General features: G+C 40.7%; 1 pseudogene; it reads left to right on the forward strand.

The window, feature by feature from the left end:
• Nucleotides 1-20,144, forward strand: part of LOC100954927 — a 48,216-nt pseudogene that overhangs the window by 15,945 nt on the left and 12,127 nt on the right.

The raw sequence follows: 20,144 nt of genomic DNA on the forward strand, positions 1-20,144 counted from the left end.
AAGTTTGCCTGAAGTTCCTCATGATTAAATTCAGGGACCACGTCAGCCCAGAATACTGCACAGGCAATGTGCCCTTCTCCCGGTGTCGTGTCCTTCTCTGGGTGTCACAGAGGGTAGACCTTGTCTTTCTATCCCTCATCAGGGATGTTAATTTTCGTCATTTTGTCAAGGTGTGGCCCAATTTGTTCACTGTGAAATCCCTACAGATTTTTCTCTCTTACCACTAATAAACAGTACATGGCAGGGGGGAAACTTTAAAAACATCCAAATATTCTGCCTTTAATCATCAAAATTCCCCTCTAGACTTCGTATCCATTGATGATTCTTGGTCGATCCAGTCTTCACTGTAACTTTTCCAACTCCTGCACCACCTTCTGCCTTCCACATTCACCAGTCAGCCATCACTCTTCTCCTGGAAGCTGATCATTCTTTCTTCCCATTTATCATTATTTTTACCTTTCTAAAAACTGATGTGGACTTGTGAATTCTTATGGTGTACAATGGATTATAATTCATTACTGCAACTCATTATTTTGGTGCTCCAGCTGCTCAAAATCGGCCAGGAGAAGCCCCTTCATGCCGACCTCTGTGTCCTGGCAGCGTGCTCCCTTTCCTTTTTCTTTTTTTAGCTCTTTCTTTCTTTGTGACATAACAAGAAGGTCCAAGACCTTTCCCCTACCCTGCCCCTGTCCTGGAATCAGCCATTTTCCCACAGATCTCTGGTTCCTTTCTGAATGGTGTCTGGTATTAGAGACTAAGATATGGAAGCTGGATAGAGTCATTACTACCAGAGTCTTTCCTTCTTAACCTGTTCAGGAAAAAGAGCTTAGAAATATAAGAAGATATACACATATACATACAATTATACATATACAAAAATACAATTATACATATACACATCGATGTGTTATTGTTGAAAGTTTATCTCCCAATAAGAGTAAACTCTTAAAAGGGGGATTACCAGGATTAAAAGCAAATGCATATATGATTTTGTTCAATTTTGCTAAATCCTCCTCCATAGGGATGGCATTGTTTGCTATTCCCACTAGCAATGCAGGAGAGTGCTATTTCTCTGTAGCCTCTCCAACAGAACGTACTGTCAAACTTTCAAGTTTGTCCATCCCATGGGTGAGAAATACCATCAGTGTTGCTTTAGTTTGCATTTCTCTTACAATGAGTGAATGTGGATGTCTTTTCACAGCTTCTCTTTCTGTGAACTGTTGTTTCACATCTTTGCCCATTTGTTTATAGGATTTTTGTTCATGTTTTTCTCTTCATTTTAAAAGGTGCTTACAATTTAGGAGTACTAGCCTTTTATTGATGATGAATGATGAAAATATTTTCTCCCAATGATCATTTTTTTCCATTAAATCATAGCTGTGTACATTAATACAATCATGGGGTACAATGTGCTGGTTTTATATACAATTTGAAATGTTTTTATCAAACTGGTTAATGTAGCCTTCATGGCATTTTCTTAGTTATTATGTTAAGACATTTATATTCTACACCTAGTAAATTTCACATGTACCCTTGTAAGATGCACTGTAGGTGTAGTCCCACCAATTACTCTCCCTCCACCCATCCTCCCTTCTCCCCTCCCCTCCATCTCCCCTTTCCCCTTCTTCGTGGGCTATAATTGGGTTATAGCTTTCATAATAAAGCTATAAATTGGTTTTATAGTAAGACGGAGTACATTGGATACTTTTTCTTCCATTCTTGAGATACTTTGCTAAGAAGAATATGTTCTAGCTCCATTCATGTAAACATGTAAGAGGTGAAGTCTCCATCTTTCTTTAAGGATGTATAATATTCCATGGTGTATTAGAGATCTAGAGATCTAAAAATAGACCTGCCATTTGATCCTATAATTCCTCTACTAGGTATATATCCAGAAGACCAAAAATCACATTATAACAAAGATACATGTACCAGAATGTTTATTGCAGCCCAATTCATAATTGCTAAGTCATAGAAGCAGCCCAAGTACCCATCGACCCATGAAAGGATCGATCATTTGTTTTTTAACATCTTTCCTTACAGGGTTTACCCTTTTGAGTGGCTGATGCGTTGGTCTGGTTTGGTTTTTGCATTAACCATGCAAAAGTTTTACTTTTCTGTAGCCAAATGTTTTGTTGTGTGAGGATTTTTAATAAGGATTAGAAGCTTTTCTCCACCCTCCAGTACCAAGGATTCAGTCACATTTTCTTCTAGTATCGATACTTTTATTCTTTTACTTAGGTCTCTGATGCACTTGAAGTCTACTTTTGTATGTGGAATGAGAGTGGACTTAGTTTACCTTTTTCAAAATCATTTTACAGTTGTCCTGACACCATTTATTATTAAAAAATACCATCTGTATCTTGTGTTTTGAGATACTACTTTGGATTACTCTGGAGTTTGCATTTAATTCCACTGGCTTGTGTTTCATCTAGGGGGTTGCTGTGCTATTTTGTAGATATTCATAACTGTTACCATTTCATTGTAGACTGTATGATGGTCCTAATGTTCATACTATTCTTTCTCTTATTTAATGCTTTTTGAGTTGAGTCCACTTTTTCTGAAAACCTATATGATTTTTGCATTTACAAGATTTTAAATGTCACACTTATTGTATTCTGTGATTAACACATTGTTTTTTTCTATGACCAGCACAGCTTTTTTACTAGAAACGTATAATGAAAAGTAATTAATTGGACGTAAGATGTCGAGGGTTTGCAACCTCTCTGTTTACCTGCCATGGTGACTCTAGAGAATCAAGCAAATCCTGCAGTTAATAAGTTACATAAATGCTCTTCAGCATGTGTTGTGCTGGCTGCAGTCACGTGCTGCAGGAGCTGATTCTGTCACCCCAATTCTGATTAGTCACTCTGAATATCTTATGCAGAGATCAGATATTTTCTCTTTTCCATTATTATTCTAGCTTTGAGATATTTAAAGATATTATACGAGTACTAGGACAAAGTAGATATGCATATTGAATTTGTTGTTTTAGAAGCTAAATAAAAGTAATTTTCATTTTGGGGAAGACATACATATAACGAAAATGAAGGTCATTGAGGTGAAGTGACTTGGCTAAGGTCAGATACCAAGTTAGTACAAAGTCATTCTGAGCTGTAGGCTGCTTAACGACTTGTCAAGAATTCTTCGCACACTCTCTTATTAAGGGGATTTCTGTGTGTACACCAGAGAGCCTCATTTGCTTTGAGGAGACCTTGGGAAACAGAAAACTTCTATGTTGGAACAAGCTCATGTGACACATGGCACCATTGCTTCTTATCCTTACAGGCCATTTACAGGAGAAATGAAACATGACAAGGAGATTTTTGTACCTGAGAGTAAAATTGCTGGGTGCCTGTGACAGTGAGGACTAAACACACGTGTAATGAGTGGCCTCTCCTAGTCTTGGTCACTTGAGTGTGTTGTGCTGATCAGTCTAAACGAGCAGGGAAGTGACTGTCACCAAGGGCCAGGCTGACACAGATGTTCCTACTGACTCAGGCAGGAAGATGGACAGCAAACCAACAACAGGCAGGTTTCTAAAGCATCAGGGAGGCATGCAGGGTCCTCTCAAGGCTTTTGGACTTTGTTACAGCACACACACATAGAGATAATACAATTTTATGTATGCGTGATTTAGAAAAAATAGAAAACAACTAGGCAGAAAATCATTCTGGTATCAGAGCTGTTAGGAATCACGGAGAAAAAAAAATCTGCCCTGCAATGGGCGCTGGCTGCTCCCTCACAGACACATCAGAACAGCAGCCACCGCAAACAGAGGCCAATCAGAGGGAAGAAAACCCATTCTTTGAAAATGCTAAAATGGAGCAACAGTAACATCCTAGAAAGAGGTGTCACATGTTTAGGTCAAAAAATAAGCCACGTAGCAGCGGAGAACTGAAACTCCTCAGAGCCACTGAAATTGTCAGGGGCTCTTTGTACCCCCTCGCCCCCAGTTCCAAACCTTATAAATCCCCAAGAGGGCTCTTTGTGCAGAGATAATTTCCCAGACTACTTACGTAGAAAAGTACGTGATGATGGTACATTTATGTGAGAAAGGAGAAAGGGGGATCTAGCCTGGTCTCCATTTTCGAGGGAGAAAATTCTAAGAATTTTCACATCACCACCTACAAACCAAGACAATGCCTTCCAGAAAAATAAACATTGTTCTGTTTGTGGCTTTCGGAACTAGAATGCAGAATTCAATTCTTTATTTTAAAATCCCTCCCAGGATTGTATCCTGCAGGAGAAAGCTTTTTGCACAAGTAAAAGGAATCATAAATGCTAACAGAAAAAGGGGGAAAAAAGACAAAAGACTCATTACAGAATCTTCAGTATCGGGGGATTCTAATTCTAAACAGTTGATTAAATTCCTCTTGTCATCCGTGATTGCATCTTCCGGGCTGTGACCAGTGTTGTAAAGGAATAGGAGAAGCATGAAGTCTCCAAGGCGACTTCTCCCCTTCTCCACACCCCTGGGAATCGCTCAGCTCTCACAACGGGTTAATAAAGAAGCCCCCAATTCTTGATCTCATGGATAAAGAGCTCACCAATTAACAGGCCCACAGGAAAGAACAAAGCAGTTCCATATCAAAACAGAAAAGCAGCCCTCCAATTTGCAAAGGTCCAGGAAGTGAATGGAATATCAGTAAATAATGAAAAGGAATACAAATGTCAAAATAGGCTTCCAGTGTCTTTTTCCAGGTAAATAATTCTAGATGAACGATTTCGTACACACAGAGCATTTGAATAATTCCATAGAAGCCATTTTACCAGATCTTTCTGCCTAATTACAAGTCTTTGAACCAGACAACGGTAGTTGAAAGATCAATGCCTGGCTGCACAAAGCACATATAAAGCGTAATTAAAAGGATGCTGGATGGAGCCCTGGACACCATGCATATGGATGTGTGAAGTCTTCACGTGTGCACACTTTCTGTCCGTGACACGCACCGCAGAGACAGGCTTCCACTCTCCTAAATGTCTTTGGCTGCCATTCGTAAATGAGCCCAATCAAATGAAATAAAATTAAAAACAATAATGCACCTAAGCTTTAGATGATTTCCTTATTTGACTTTTGAAATAGATGGCAAGACTATTAAACTACTTCTTGGGATATTACCTATTTCAGACACTACCTTCCTGCCTATTTAGATTAAAATTTGATTTGATACATTTCTAGGAAATATGTGGATTGGAAATATGGGTAAATACGCGTCATCATGTGGTCAACTTGCTTCTCCTTCCCCGAGTCTAAACCAAGATGACAAAACACTAAGCACTTGAACACTCAGAAGGTGCATTTACACTTTCCAAAGGAATGTGCTAGGGCATGGATTTAAGTTGGCGCACTTTGTGTGTAAACTAGGAACTATGCTTTATCTCTGGGAGGATAACAAATGGCAATCTGTAGACTTGGGTGCTGGGCGCCTGGGGAAGCAGGGAAGCAGGACTAATGAACGTGACAGATGACAGGCAAAAAAAGGCATCTAAGGCGGTTGCTGGCACCAAGCCAAGAAATAATAAATAGTAAATTAATGTTGACCGAGTGAAGTGACAGGATTCAGCAACACATTCATTAAATAGGGTAAGAAAAGAAATGTGAGGAGTCACAAACTGCGAGAAAATGGAAACGGATGTCTCGACTGTAGGGTAACGAATTGCTCAGTTGCGAGTTGCGAGGAGCCTTAAAAACACTCACACAGTCAGGAGCCAGAAACTCGGGCCTGGGAGCCGAAGGGCACCGGACGGCCACTTGGCCAGGCAGTCCAGGGTCCTGCCTCCCGCACTATTGCTGCTGAACCTCCCCGTCTCACCGTCCCTGAGCTTTTGTTCCATAGTATTTTAGAAAATTAACAGGAGAAAATAACAGAGGACCTACTTCCCTTTCCTTCAATGTCTGTCTGTCTGTCTGTCTGTCCTAGGTGGACAGCACAATGGCATTTACGGTGAAATGCTTCCAAGGGGAATGAAAAGCCACTGTCGAAAAAGAAAAAGCTTATTTATTAAACCAAAGGCAATATTTGGACCTTCTGATGAAACAAAATCGCCTTCTGTGCAATTTGGTAAAGGACCCGTAAGCAGACAGATGACACATTGTATGTATTGATAATTAAGGAGCAAAACCGGAAACTGCGTCAGGAATCCTGTGTTTCTTTTCATTTTCTGTCCCTACAGGTTGGCCAATTAAGATGCTATTAGTATGCAATTTTATTTAGCAGTATTATGAAACAGAAAATGACTTTTAAATGGGGGAAAAAATGTCCAAAGGGCCCTGGGCTAGGAGGGGACGGCACAGGATGGTGGGGCTGCAGGACTTCCGGCCCTGCTTTGCCCCGGCAGGTGTAGGGTCTTGAGGGGAAGGCGCAGGTGCACTCTGGTCTTCAGCAGCTTTGTCTTAAAGAATGACACAGTTGACTCATCTCTAGTGAGCCTTGCAGCTCCCATATTCTCTGCTTATTGTCCCTCTAATTTGATTTTGTTCTTTATGTAGAAGTTGCATACGAGAATCTTCATCAGTTAGGGCTGCTATAACGAAAAACCTTAGACTAACTAGGCGGCTTATAAACAGCAGCAGGGTGTTTCTCACAGACCTGAAGGCTAAGAGGTGAGAGGGGAGGGTGCCAGCATGGCCGGGTTGAGGTCTGGGCTTCTGCTTCTGGTGGCAGATCACCAGCTTCTCACTGTGTCCTCAAGTGATGGAGAAGGTGGCAAACTGTCCTGCCTTGTCGGGGCATTAACCCCCTTCATCAGGGCTCTGCCCTCATCACCTCATCATTTCCCTCAAATGTCCCTGGGAAGTGGGGGTTGTCAAGGTTTCAACATATGAACTTGGAGGAGAAACAAACACTCAGACCATAGCAACTAGCAAGACAAGTAACTTTCTGAGGGAAAATTGTATGTTAAGGATTTAGTAATGGAGAAAGTTGCAGTGGTTACAATATGTGAAGATTCTTGGGAGATTTCAGGGAACCAAAGGCTTCCTGTTCTCGCACTGCAAGCGGGACTGTAACCATCTGCTATTTTTAACCTTTAATCACTTCTCTTTATTATGAACAGAAAAGAATGGGAACTTTTCTAAATTTGATTTTTGGCTAAAAAACTCTTTGCCAATTCCCGTGGATGATAAATTCTGAATGGTGGTATTTGATAATCTCTCAGACAAATGTTTCTTTCATGAAAATGGGTGGGATGAATAAGTTTCAAAGTGTCATAATTTTAGCTACCATTTATTCTCCTCTATTACAAATTCAATAACCTTGAACCAGAGTTAATAGAAATTCATGATAAGTAATAAAAATCCAACTGGACTCAAATTTCTTTGGTTTCAGATAGCACCTATAAGCTTACCAAGTCCAAAATCTCTCTCTGTAAATTAGATCTCTCCACTGAGTTCCAGCCAAAATCACACGATAGACACGTGTGTCCACGTGGATACCTTCCTGGAGCCTCAAACTGAACACACCAATGCTGTGTCACCCTCTCCCCTTCACCCAAGTCTGCTCTTCCCAGAGCATCTGTACTTCTGTGAATGTTTCCAGGGCCCAGCTCATTGCCTAAATGTGACTGCACAATGAGCTCCCCTCCTTGCTCTAAAACACCACTGATGCAACTACTTAATTTCATCAGATACACCTCAATCTTTCCCATGAATAGCATCGTTATCCAGAATTCTGAAATGCAAGTCTGATGACCTTTGTGCCTAAAATATGCCAGTGCCCTTAGGGTAAAGCCCAGGCTCTCCAGCATTACACACGGGCCCACCTCATCTGGGCTGTGCCTTCACATCCAGCCTCATCAGCAGCCCCTGCCCTCTTCCCACTGAACATTTTAATCATCCTGAGCCCTTCTGCCGTCCCCCAAATCCCATATGCTTTGTTCCCTCTCATATTTGCATCAATCACTCCTTCTCAGGAGGAATGTCCCTTGCCTCCTCCTTTGCCAGGATAACTCCACTAATTCTAGAAACATATCTCCACTTTCACGGAAGGTGGGCATATGTGTTCTCATGATGGGATAAGTCCCCTTCTATCAGACTCCCAGGAGCATGGAATTGTAATTCGTGCTGAACTATGAGGACTTGAAAGCAGTCTATATTTTGTTTACTTTATTGCTTGATGCCCAGTATCTAATAAATGTTCAATAAATGTGTAATAAATGAACAACTATGTATACGGTAGAAAGTCTATGAGGAGAGTAATTCTAGTTCAAGGTGCTTGGGGCAGGTCAGGTACACGTCTGTTATCCCAGCCTGATGGTTAATAGCACTCCTTTTCACCGCCAAAGTGTCCAGGTGTGGACAATTAAATTACTTGGTCTCTATCTATGAGTCAATGGGCAAGGTACACTTACAGCTGAATTAATAAACAGTATTATTTAAAATACATAGCATTATACCCACAGAGAGAGATCTGGGAAGGACGGTCACTGAACTATGTTCTTGCTCAGGTGATGAAGTTTCAGGTGGCTTTTTTCCACCTGTTTACATGTTGATTCATTGACTTTCCCGTCATTCATGGAGCATACACCACCTACACCAAAATAATTCGGCTATTTTGAAAAAGTCACAGTACAATTCATTCCGTGTGCATTATCTAGAGTATTTGCCTTTCTCTTTAGAGCTATGAAATATGCCTGTATTTTTCAAATTGGAAGTCAATTAAGCATAGGATAGGATGGCCCCGTCACAAAGATAAAAGACATCCAAAGCTTGCGATTATCTTTATAAATATGTCATCCAAACCCTCATTCCATGAGAAATGAAACTAAACCAAAATAAAATAAATAGCTCTGGTGGTCAGTATGCCAGAATATGCAGACGGTGGGTTTGCAGCTCCTGCCTGAGGTCTAAACTCCCACAGCTGGTGAAGAGAAGAAACACACAGAGCAAACTTGAAATCGTAACGGCATATGGAAAACATTAAATGGGACATAAACATGGCTAATAAGAATCCAACAGAGGTAATCTAAAAAAATGTCCTCCTGTGTGAATGCGCTCCCACAATCCATCCTTCTTTGCAACCTGATGGCTTTTATCAGTTCAAATAGCTGAAGCTTAATGGAACGTTAGTATGGCAGAAAAGTACTCACGCTTCCTATCAAGTTTTATAGTAATTGAGTGCATATAGGATAGCATTTTGGTCCAGTGCCTTTTAACCGGCACTTAAATACAGAAGTTAGAAGTAAATTTTGGATTGATTTACAATTCAAAGTTTTGGACCAATTACTTTGAGTTACCCTGTCAATTTTTCTCAGCGACTTGCAGATGCATCCAAAGACCACAGCACATTTGTCCCACTTTAACAGGGAGATTGAAGATGAATCAACTCCAGTCCCGAAGATCCAGAGCTGAGCCCACTGCTTATATCTATCTCCAGCAGAGTCTTCTATTCCTAGCAGAGCGAACATCAAGTGAAAGGAAGCGAAAGGAAGGTGATGGGGGCTTTGACCTGCTTTACTGGTGGAGGCCTAGGGTACACACTGATGCACTCCATAAATCTGCTTTCCTAAACAGATAGCTGACCTGAGACGGATGTCTCCCAGTTTAACCAAGACCAAGGTAAATAGCTGATTATGGAGTAAAATCAAGACCCAGAGACCTGGGTTCAAATTCCATCACATAACCTTCCTATATTTACTTAATCTCTTAAAGGGTCCAACAGAATACTGGGTTTGAATGAATGCCAACACTCTGTCCTCTGTGTTGTAGAGGCATTACTTTATTGAGATAAGCTCAAAGGATACATTTTCAGAAGAGGGTAGGGGTTGTTCAGTGAGCAATGCTTCTCAAGTTGCCTAAATTTCCCCTTGGGAGATGAGTCCTGAATGATGCTGGTTGATATACCCTCTGTTCAGAGTGAGCCAAATCCTGCCAGGCCACCCAGAAACCCTAAGGAGGGTTGCCCTTAGCAACCCTCTAAAAGCGATCGTACTTTGGTTAGTACATACCTGCTGTGGCCAGCTCATCCTCGTCCACACTTTCCATCACTATCTATCACTTACAATCTACTTGTCCAGACCTGTTTGTCCCCTGGAGTGTCAAATATCTCCAGCTGACTTGTGGACATTATTACCTGATTATCCTACTGGCCCCTAAACTCAGATTCATCCTGTCCAAACCTGATGGCTTTATCTGCCCGCACCTCAGTCCAGCTCTTTCAAACTCCAAATCCATGGGAATAGTTTCACCATTTGCACAATCAACAAAACCAGAAACCTAAACCTCATCTTTGAGTGTCCTCTCTCTCCCTCGCCCCCTCTATCTACTCGAGTCGCCATTCCTGGATTATTCTACATCTTAAATGTTTCTTGCATCACTGAATGGCAATTCCATAGTCACTGCCATGTTTCAGTGCACCATCTGCTCTCCTGGATTGCTCCTCTTAGCTTCCTAAAAGTACCTCTGCCTTTCTTACACTCCCATAACCAGTGACCTCCCCTGTATGTTCAAGACTGTAACCAGGGTACTCATCCTAAAACTCTCAGGTCGTTCCTCAGTTTAACATTCTCCAAGCCCCCTTCCCTTTCTCTCTCCAGTTTTATCTTTGCTTGGCATTCCCAATGCCTAGATCAAGTTTTATCTCCAGTCGTACAAAACACTTATCACTTCACAGAATCCACATCCTCTCTCACCTCTGAGATTCCTGCCATTTATGCCAAAAAGGCCATAGTTTTTACTCCCACCTTCTTCATTTGCTCAACTCCTATTCACATCTCAAGTCCCAGAGCAGCAGCGTCCCCCGGAGGCCTTCTCTTGTGTTCTCCAAACGCATCTTCACTTTGCCCTCCTCTCCTGGGTTTACATAAGTTGCAAGCCTTGCGCATTCACTTCATTCCTTACGGGATCACAGGGCCTTCTGGGTCTCTGTATATATTTAATACATATTTGCTAATTTAGACTTTGAGTTTGGTATCAGGATCCTTTCCCTCCTAGATACGAGCTACCAAATCCTATGCAAGTCACCTAGTCACACTGAACCTCAGTATCCTTATCAGTAAAACAGGATAATAATTTCTATTCCACAAGTAAGTGGTGAAGATGAGAGTATATATATGAACAACAGCAGGTTTGAACTTTCACACAGATTTTTAAAAAATGAATACATTGAAAAAATCATTGGAGATCTGCAACAATTTGACAAAGCTCACAGATGAACTGCACAGTCTAGAAAACAGTGACAAAATTACGGAAAAGATATGTCATGAGCGCATAAAATAGGTGTAGACACTACTCTGTTTTAGCAGCTATTACCATAAAATATACACAAATCAAATGTACAAAGTTAAAATTGATCAAAATGTACACATGTAAACACAGATTATAGGGTACCATTTGTACTTGAGAGAGATGCACTATTAAATCTTAACTACATAAAGTTAACTGTGGTACATACTGTACTACTGTAATAATTTCCTAGCCACCTTCTATTATTTTGGCGAGCCCACAGATTGCAAATATTTGCTAATCATCTGCACATAAGTATCCCCAGTAAAGTGCTTATCCCAGTAGAGGTGACCTCTGGCATCTTCACTGTGTTTAGTGCAATACCGTAGACCTTGAATGGCATCATGGGATCCATATGAAGTGCCACCAGTGATGCTGGCAGTGCTCCCAAGAAACAGAGAAGTCATGACATTACAGAAAAGAGTTGAGTTGCTTAATGTGTATCATAGACGGAGGTCTGCGGCCGTGGCTGCCCAACATCTCAAGATCAATGGATCCAGCGTAAGGCCCACTGTAAAAAAAAGTAGAGGAAATTTCTGAATTTGTCCCTGAAGCCACGTCAGCAGAAGCAAGAACTTTGCACTTTTTGTGAAATATCTTTTTATCTTATATTGAAAATTTGGCTTGTATGTAGGTTCAGGTTTGCTGTAGGAAAGGCACTCGTATAGACGCCAACATGATTTGAGAAAATGTGAAATCATTATATGACAACTTCGAGCACACGAAGGTAAAGGATAAAAAGCTGGAGAATCTAATGCAAGCAAAGGATGGTTTGATAATTTTAGAAAGAGGTTCGGCTTAGAGACTGTCAAGATAACTGGAGAAGCAGAGGTCGCAGAAGGGTTCCCAGACACCATTCAGAAAGTGATGACGGGCAAATGGTATCTGCCCGAAAAGCTTTTAATGCAGATGAAAGTTTATCCTATTCTGGAAAAAATTAAGCCACATAGGACATTTAGTAGTAAAGAAGGGAAGTGAGCACCAGGCTTTAAGGGAAGGGATCGGCTAATTCTATGGGTCTAGGCAAACGTAGTTTGGTTTATATTCAAAACTACCCTCATCTAGAAAGCCGCTCACCCACAAGCCTTGAAAGGAAAACTTAAACAGCAGCTTTCAGTTGCACAACAAGAAGCCCTAGAGGATGAGAAGCTTTCTCTGGATTGGTTTTCTTGATGATGTATCCATGAAGACAGGAGGTACTTTGCCAGTAGGGAGTGCCTTTTAAAAGTATTTTGACTTTGGACAATGACCCTGGCCACCCAGGATGCCATCTGCTCAGCATTGAAGGAATGGAAGTGGTCTGCTCGCTCCCAGGCACCACGTGTCTATACAAGATAAAGACACCCCTCTATAAAGATAAATATAAGATAAAGACACCCCTCTATATCAGGGGGACGTAAAGCCTTTAGAGCTCATTATACCAGGTACTCTGCGAAAGGGACTGTCAATTGTAGAAGAGAACCCCCATACAAAGAGAACCCCTTATGAAAGTCTGGAAGAATTGCACCGCTGAAGGTGTGGTGTCATCATTGTTATAGAAAAAGCCACGAAAGCCATCATGCCCAGGGCAATTCCTGTGGGAGAAAGCTGTGCCCAGATTTGGAGCCTGGCTTCCCATGCTCAACGAGGCTAATCAAGGAAATCCAGAATGAGATTGTGGACATGGCAAAAACGATGGGAGGCGAAAGCTTTCAAGAGACGGATCTTGGGGAAATTCAAGAGCAGTCAGACATCACACCAGGGGGATTAACAGAAGGTGGCTTGGTGGAGACAGGTGGCTCCAAACCTGTGCCAGACAGTGGGGAGAAGGTAGAAGGCGGTGTGGCCGGAAACAGACGGACGGCAGACGAGCCGGCAGAGGGTCCCCTGATCCCAGAAGGGTTGTCACTTCTTGTGTGACATGGCTGCTTCTGTGATACACAGACTAGAACCAAAGCAGCCAGTGGAAGGACTTATACCTTACAGAAACAATTCCAAAGAGATGAGAAAGCAGAAAGTCAGAGAGAAATTCTGTTACACCGAGTGTGCCCACTATCCGGCCTCCCCTCCCCCTTCCTCCCCTCCCCCTCCCCTCTGAGACAGCAAAGCCACACCCCTCCTCCTCCTCCCCGCCAGCCCCTCCACACCAAGACGATGAGGGTGAGGACCTTTGTGAGTATTCTTACAATAAAGTAAGCTGGAGAAAATAAAATCTTATTACGAAAATCATAAGGAAGAGAAAATATGTGTATATATATAATAATACAATCTGTCATAATCTATAATTCTCATGCAAAATATGTGGAAAGGGACTGTTTATTTATAGTAAGGCTTCATGTTAGCAGTGGGCTATTAGTAGTTAAGTTTGGGGAAGTAAAAAGAAAGTTATACTTGGATTTTTGACTTCATAGGGGCTTAGCACCCCCAACTCCTTTGTTGTTCAAAGGCCAACTGAGTATGTGTATAAATACATATGATGACTGTCTGGAAAATATCCAGCCATGTAATATTAAAAACCTTATTAATAATTGCTGGTGACTTTCCAGGGAGCCCCTTTACATATATGGTATTTTATATGTATGTGTGTGTGTGTATACACACTTATTCATCCATATATATAAGGTATATATATGTGTGTATACACACTTATTTATGCCTATATATAACGTGTATATGTGTGTGTATATACACACTTATTTATGCATATATGTATATAAGGTATATATATGTGTGTATATGTGTGTGTACACACTTATTATGCCTATATATAACGTGTATATGTGTGTGTATACACACTTATTTATGCATATTTATAAGGTATATATATGTGTGTATATGTGTGTGTACACACTTATGCCTATGTATAATGTGTATACGTGTGTGTGTCTAAAGCGGTTGGCACAGACCTTCACGTGTACAAGCCATTGGCAATGATCTGAGTGTACTACAAACTGAAACCTAAGGGCCAGTTCTGGCCTGTGGCTCTGTTTCATTAGGCTCGAAGTGTGTAAGATTGAGAAGTTTCACCTAAACACCCAGAGTTTTCATTTACTGTGAAAGCAAACCGTAGGATGTGATAGCACTGAGCCTGGGTTCCTCACACAGCACCCGCTCACTGGGCTGAGACTGCCATGCCCTGGTTTATCACAGGCTTCATCAGCCTTCTGCTCTTGCCCTGGCATGCTCACTTCCATTCGAGATTAGGTGTCCCCAAGCAAAATCATGGCAAATCCTCCGAGAGGAAAGTGTTCACACACAAGAAGGAGCACATGCCATACGTTAGAACCCAGAGCAACTTGGTCTTTCCCTAGATGGCCTCTCGTTTAACCTGCAGTACGTTTATAAATATATGAGCGAGAGAAAACATTCTAGGATTCTAACATGAAAATAAGCATTATTACCTCAAGCAGAGGAAAGGTCAATGTTCTTTTTGTTTTAAAAACATTTTGCATGAGCTTACAGAAATAAATCTGGAGAAGTGCTTCTTGAGAGCAATTTCCAAATCCCCTGCCACGAGCAGTGCTGATAGGAATGTTTACCTCATATAGCCCAGGGGAACTGGCTTCTGCTGGATTTCTTGAAAGAAAGATGTCAGGCCCAGTGACCCCCCAAGTGGGGACTGTCATCTCTCCTTGCACATGCCATGAGCTGCACATGGCATTTCTTCAAATCAGTGAGGTGTCCTGTTGTGTGGGAGTGCACCAGCCTGGAGCCCCACAGAGCCTCTGATTATGGCATCTCCTTGTGACAGCCTTGGGACGCTGGTGTTCCACATCTTAAGAAGGGGGCTCCCCGCATACTCTGATGTTCCGTTTTGTAGGGTCTTTTCACAGAGTACAAAAACCTATCTGAGAGCATCCTGACCTCTGATTCTATGCAGATCAAACTGATACATATAGCCAGCATGCTTCAACAACAGACCCAAAACTCAGGGCTGCTAGGAAACTCCAATTCTAACCCTGATTTTAATTTAGTATTTGACCCTGGACTAATCCAGCGACTTCCATGAATCCCACTTCTCTTGTGATGGTTTGAAGAATTCTTAAGTTAAAATATAGAATACACACACACACATATATATACACATGAAATGATGTATTAATATACACATTATAAAATTATGCTTTAACTACAATCTAATTGAATGAAAGAATTACAAAGCAAAGTAACCTTGGTGGGGGAATCAATGTAGACAATCAATGGAAGTCTTTGATAATGTTTCTACAAAAAAAATAAGAAAAGTTTTTTGATCAAGCTCTAAGTCTCTCTAATTATAATTCTTAAAGAGATTCTGACATATTCTGGAACAACTTTTCTCCTTAATAGTTTCACAGCTGAGATTGTGTTTATTCCTGCAAAAGTATTTATTTCATAAATAAAAAAGCACATTAAATCATAGAGAGAGGAATTTTCATAACATGCAACAATATAAGAAAAATAAATCTAATTTCTTCTAGAGACTTGAAAAATATTTCCCAAGGAATATGATTAAAATGTCTTTTTTCACTAACCTTTAAGGCTTCCTGGGATACATCTCCCAGGTCCACGCCCACCTCTCCTAGACCTAATTAGGGGCAGTAAGGGGAGTTGTCACTTCTCAAGGGTAGAATTCCAAGATTTTTACCTCTTCTGATTGGGTTTTGGTTTGTTTTGTTGTTTAAAAAACAGGTTTCTAAGTGGAGTGGCATTTCAGGAGCAAACACGTCTAGGCTTGGTGTCTACAGTTTATAGTCAGTAAGAAATATTGTTTATAATTTCACGGGAGGTAAAACATTTCACCAAGGGCAAACATTCATCACACAATAAATCAACATCCAGTCACCTCTATCCCCATTCACATGCAAACGACATCCCAATTTTCCTACTTATCATTATGTGTGACATTTAAGCCCAGTTGTTTGGACCTACAACACTTGTTAACCCCAGGCAAGTCAAGATCCTAAACAAACTCTTGCTCGTGTATCAGGAATTCATAATTTTCCTTTCTTTTCTTTTTCTCTCTTTTCTTCTTAGTAAAACCTTCCATACAACACACCAAATTCGGGGGAACAGAATGCTCTGGACTATATGCTCCTGGAGCAGGAAGACACAACTTAGAATAGATTCTTCCTGGCAAATAAGCGACAAATCTAAAGAACTTGGGATGATTTTCTTGTTGAAAATTATATTCCTCTTCCCTCTGAATCTTGCCACAGGATAAAAGAAGTAAAATTTAAATCAGACCAGTGTTCACCTTTTTACTCTATCAAAGTCAAATGAAGGCACAGAACTAATACACAGTTGGAAAAAATTCGCTTATTTACTGCATGTTTTAGGTCGTCTCATTCCTCTTATCATAGGTAATTAAGAAAAAATTCTACCCACATGTGGAAAGAACTGGGGACAGCACATCTAAGTAAATATTTAATTCCTTTAAAAAGTTAATAGAAGGCTGAGAACCAGAAAAAAGTATATAGTAGACCCTCCATAGTTGACCACCTCCTTAAGGTGACCTAATTTTCACAGACTGGGCACGCACCACATGTATGTAAAGTACAGTAGGTCAGTTCTCTATGTTGACCATCTCAGCCTGTTGACCAGTTTGTTATAGTCCCCCGGGCGGTCAATTTACAGAGGTTCTGCTATATTTCAGTTAACTACAAACATTTTTAATTTACAAAAGAAGCGTTAACAAATGGATTGAAACAGTCTCCTTTATGTACCAATGATTTCACATGGCCTTCAATGTGAGGATCTGCAATATCAAATACAAGTGTCCAAGGGAAGAAAATGAAAGAGACATGAAACAGCTAAGTGTTGCTCACCAGGGTTAATAATGAATAAGATCATTAGTACCGAATGATAAATTTGTTGGTAAGATTTCTTAGAAAGAAAGAATTACCGTCACTGAATTAGGCATGCCTAAGTGGTGTGTGCTTTCTAGTTCTTTTCAGTGACTTTATTCTGAGATGACAGTAGTGCAGAGGACAGGTGACTAACCACTGGGACCCCACTCACATTAGCGCTGAGGCCCTGCACCCTGGAGAGCCAAGAAAGGGCTCCCCTACAGCCCGTGGATGGGTTTTGACTTTAGACAGAATGTTTTCAGAACCAGCTTTGAGGTTTTGTAGACCTGGTTTGGGATTATTTCTAATAAGACTGGGATTGCATAGCTATTAGCAAGAAAACACAAAGTCAGTTTATTTGCTCTCATATGGATGTTTCAGTAAAAGTCTGCCTCATTTTCCTTATCTGTAAAATGAAAGACCTGGGCTATGTGCTGCTGGTGGACGTCTTTAAGAATGGATGTTTTTAGGGAACAGGGGGAAGAGGGCCCAGGAGTTTGAATGTAAAGTTAACATCTTAAGAATTAGGGGGCAGTGCCTGTGGCTCAAAGGAGTAGGGCGCTGGCCCCATATGCCAGAGGTGGCGAATTCAAACCCAGCCCTGGCCAAAAACTGCAAAAAAAAAAAAAAAAAAAAATCCTTAAAAGCCCCAAAGAGCTAACAAGGGGGTAAATAAAAAAAAAAAAAAGAAAGAAAGAAAGAAAAGAAAGAATGAGGTACCAGAGAAGGATAAGTTAGCCACTGAAATGACTCATTCACCTTGCTCACAGCCATGACTAAGTGTCATCTAAACTGGAACACCAAGTGATCTCTGGGATAATCTCACTTAAGTCTCCCATTTTACAGATAAGAAAACTGAGGCCCACAGAGGTGACATTTCTGCCAATGGGGTTGTTATTCAGGTTTGTTTTCACAGCCCATGATATATGCAATTAAATGCACCAGTGCCAACAACAAGTGGAATTAGAAAAGCTAGAAAATAAAAAGTTTCATCTAATTTTTACAGTAAGAGGTTTTAAAGTAAATGGACATTTTTATTCCAAGAAATAATCACAAGTGCCACATACATTCTTACAGTACACCGCAATCTAACTCGTTACTTTCTTGCAAAGAAAAAGAAAGAAACATTATATAATGTGGGTATAATAAGCCCATTGTTCACTTTTGCATTCAATAAAAGGGAAAGTCTTCACAAAAGGCATAATTCATTATTTCTGAATCTGTATAAAGTAAAACAGAACAATATAGTAGGAAAATAAAATCAAGTATCTTCATGTTAGACTGTCATTAAGGTAGCAAAAAAAGGAAGAACCCCACAAACATCCTAAGAATAAGATTTCCTTCTAAGCATTTTATAAATAAATTAAAGGAAAAATGATTTTAGGACAACATGAGTTCAAACTCTGTAAAATAAACAAGGTTACTTTAAAAACTTAAAGCTATTTGTTAAAAAACCCTTAAATTTTCACAGTTATTCAAAGCTTATGGGTAAATCTATTAAATATAGATTTTGTATTGCTTGCCTCCCACAAACACTACAAATATAACCTCAGAAGTCTTAGCAACAGCCACGGGGAGCTCTCAGCAGCGGGGTTGAAACACACACACACACGCTTTATAGACACTTTGAGATTTTGTGATGAGAGTCTAGCCATCCAGACATTTAATTTTTGAGCAGAAAAAAACCGTAGAAAGATAAAGAGTTAGTGCATTTCCTAAGATGAAAACCAAGTTGGAAAGGCCGTCCTGACAGGCGGAAGGTCTGAAATGTGTCCTGTCTTTCCCTAAAATGCGTCCATCTTCCAAATAAGAGTCACTTGCTCCAGGACACACCTTGTGATGACAGCCCTCTGACTTCACTACAACCAAAGTGTCAGTTAACCCTACGCAGATCTCCCCAGCAGCTGAGCAGAGAATTTCACCATGTGCTACTGAAGCCCACTGCATTTATTTATTTATTTTATTAAATCATAGCAGTGTACATTAATACTATCATGGGGTACAGTGTACTGTTTCTCTATACAATTTGAAATACTTTCATCCAACTGGTTAACGTAGCCTTCATATCTTTTTCTTAGTTATTGTGTTAAGACATTTAGATTCTACATTTAGAGAGATTCACATGTACCCTTATAGGATGAACCATAGGCGTCTGATCCCACCAATCACCCTCCCTCCACCTATAACCCAATTTTAGCCCAGGAATACGGGGAGAGGGGAGAGGGAGGGAGGGGAGGAGGGGAGGAGGGAGGGTGAAGCCCATTTTAATGAAAGAATGTAGAAAAGGAAATTCTTGGGAAGAAATCCCCCAAAGTTAGACTTCCATATTTGAATCAAATATCTTAACTTGCTGGAACTGAGCATAGAGAAGGCTGTCACAGGCCGAAGAATTTAGAGCTCAGGTTAAAAAGATGGGCTTCGCAGGTTCTCCGCCCCGCCCCATTCCACAGAGCGACCATCATCCATCTCCATGCAGCCATGGTTAATGTCCACTGGATCTTGGAGCAAGTTTGCCAAGGATTAAGGAGCCCAACTGAACTATTATGCTGCTTGAAAGTTTCTGCAAGAGTTCTATGAATCTTCAAAGGGATTTTTGAAGAGGTGAGGCAGCGGAACAGGGAAGCTACCATTAAATTAAAAAATACTTAATTGCTAAGCAACAAGATAAGCATCTCTGTGATCTCAAAGACACAGCCTGCAGGCTGAACTGTTTAGGTCACGGGACTGATGCGCAATCCTGCCAAGCTGGACACGGTTTGGCTTGGCAGCTTTTCTAGGTGGTTTTCCACGTGGGTATTAAGGAAATAACATCACAAGGTTTTATTTATTTCAATAAAGATGCTTCCCATTGAACCTGTTTGAAACAGGATGGGACACAATAATATCAATGTATATGGGGAGATCTTAAGTTAATTATATATATATCTTTTTTCAATGCCGTTTTCTTTTCCAATTTTAGCATTTACCCATACTTTAGGGTTCCTTCATCGAACGTGGCTAGATTTTCCAGAGTTCTGTTTAATTTTATGTGTGTCATCCTTTACCCTTAAGCCTTTTAGCTATGATGTGTGTGGCCGATTCAGATTGCTATGTGTGTGTGAACGATTCAGATTGCT

This window comes from Otolemur garnettii, unplaced genomic scaffold (assembly GCF_000181295.1).
Source record: "Otolemur garnettii isolate 467f Iridium unplaced genomic scaffold, OtoGar3 scaffold00042, whole genome shotgun sequence".
Classification (NCBI taxonomy): domain Eukaryota; kingdom Metazoa; phylum Chordata; class Mammalia; order Primates; family Galagidae; genus Otolemur; species Otolemur garnettii.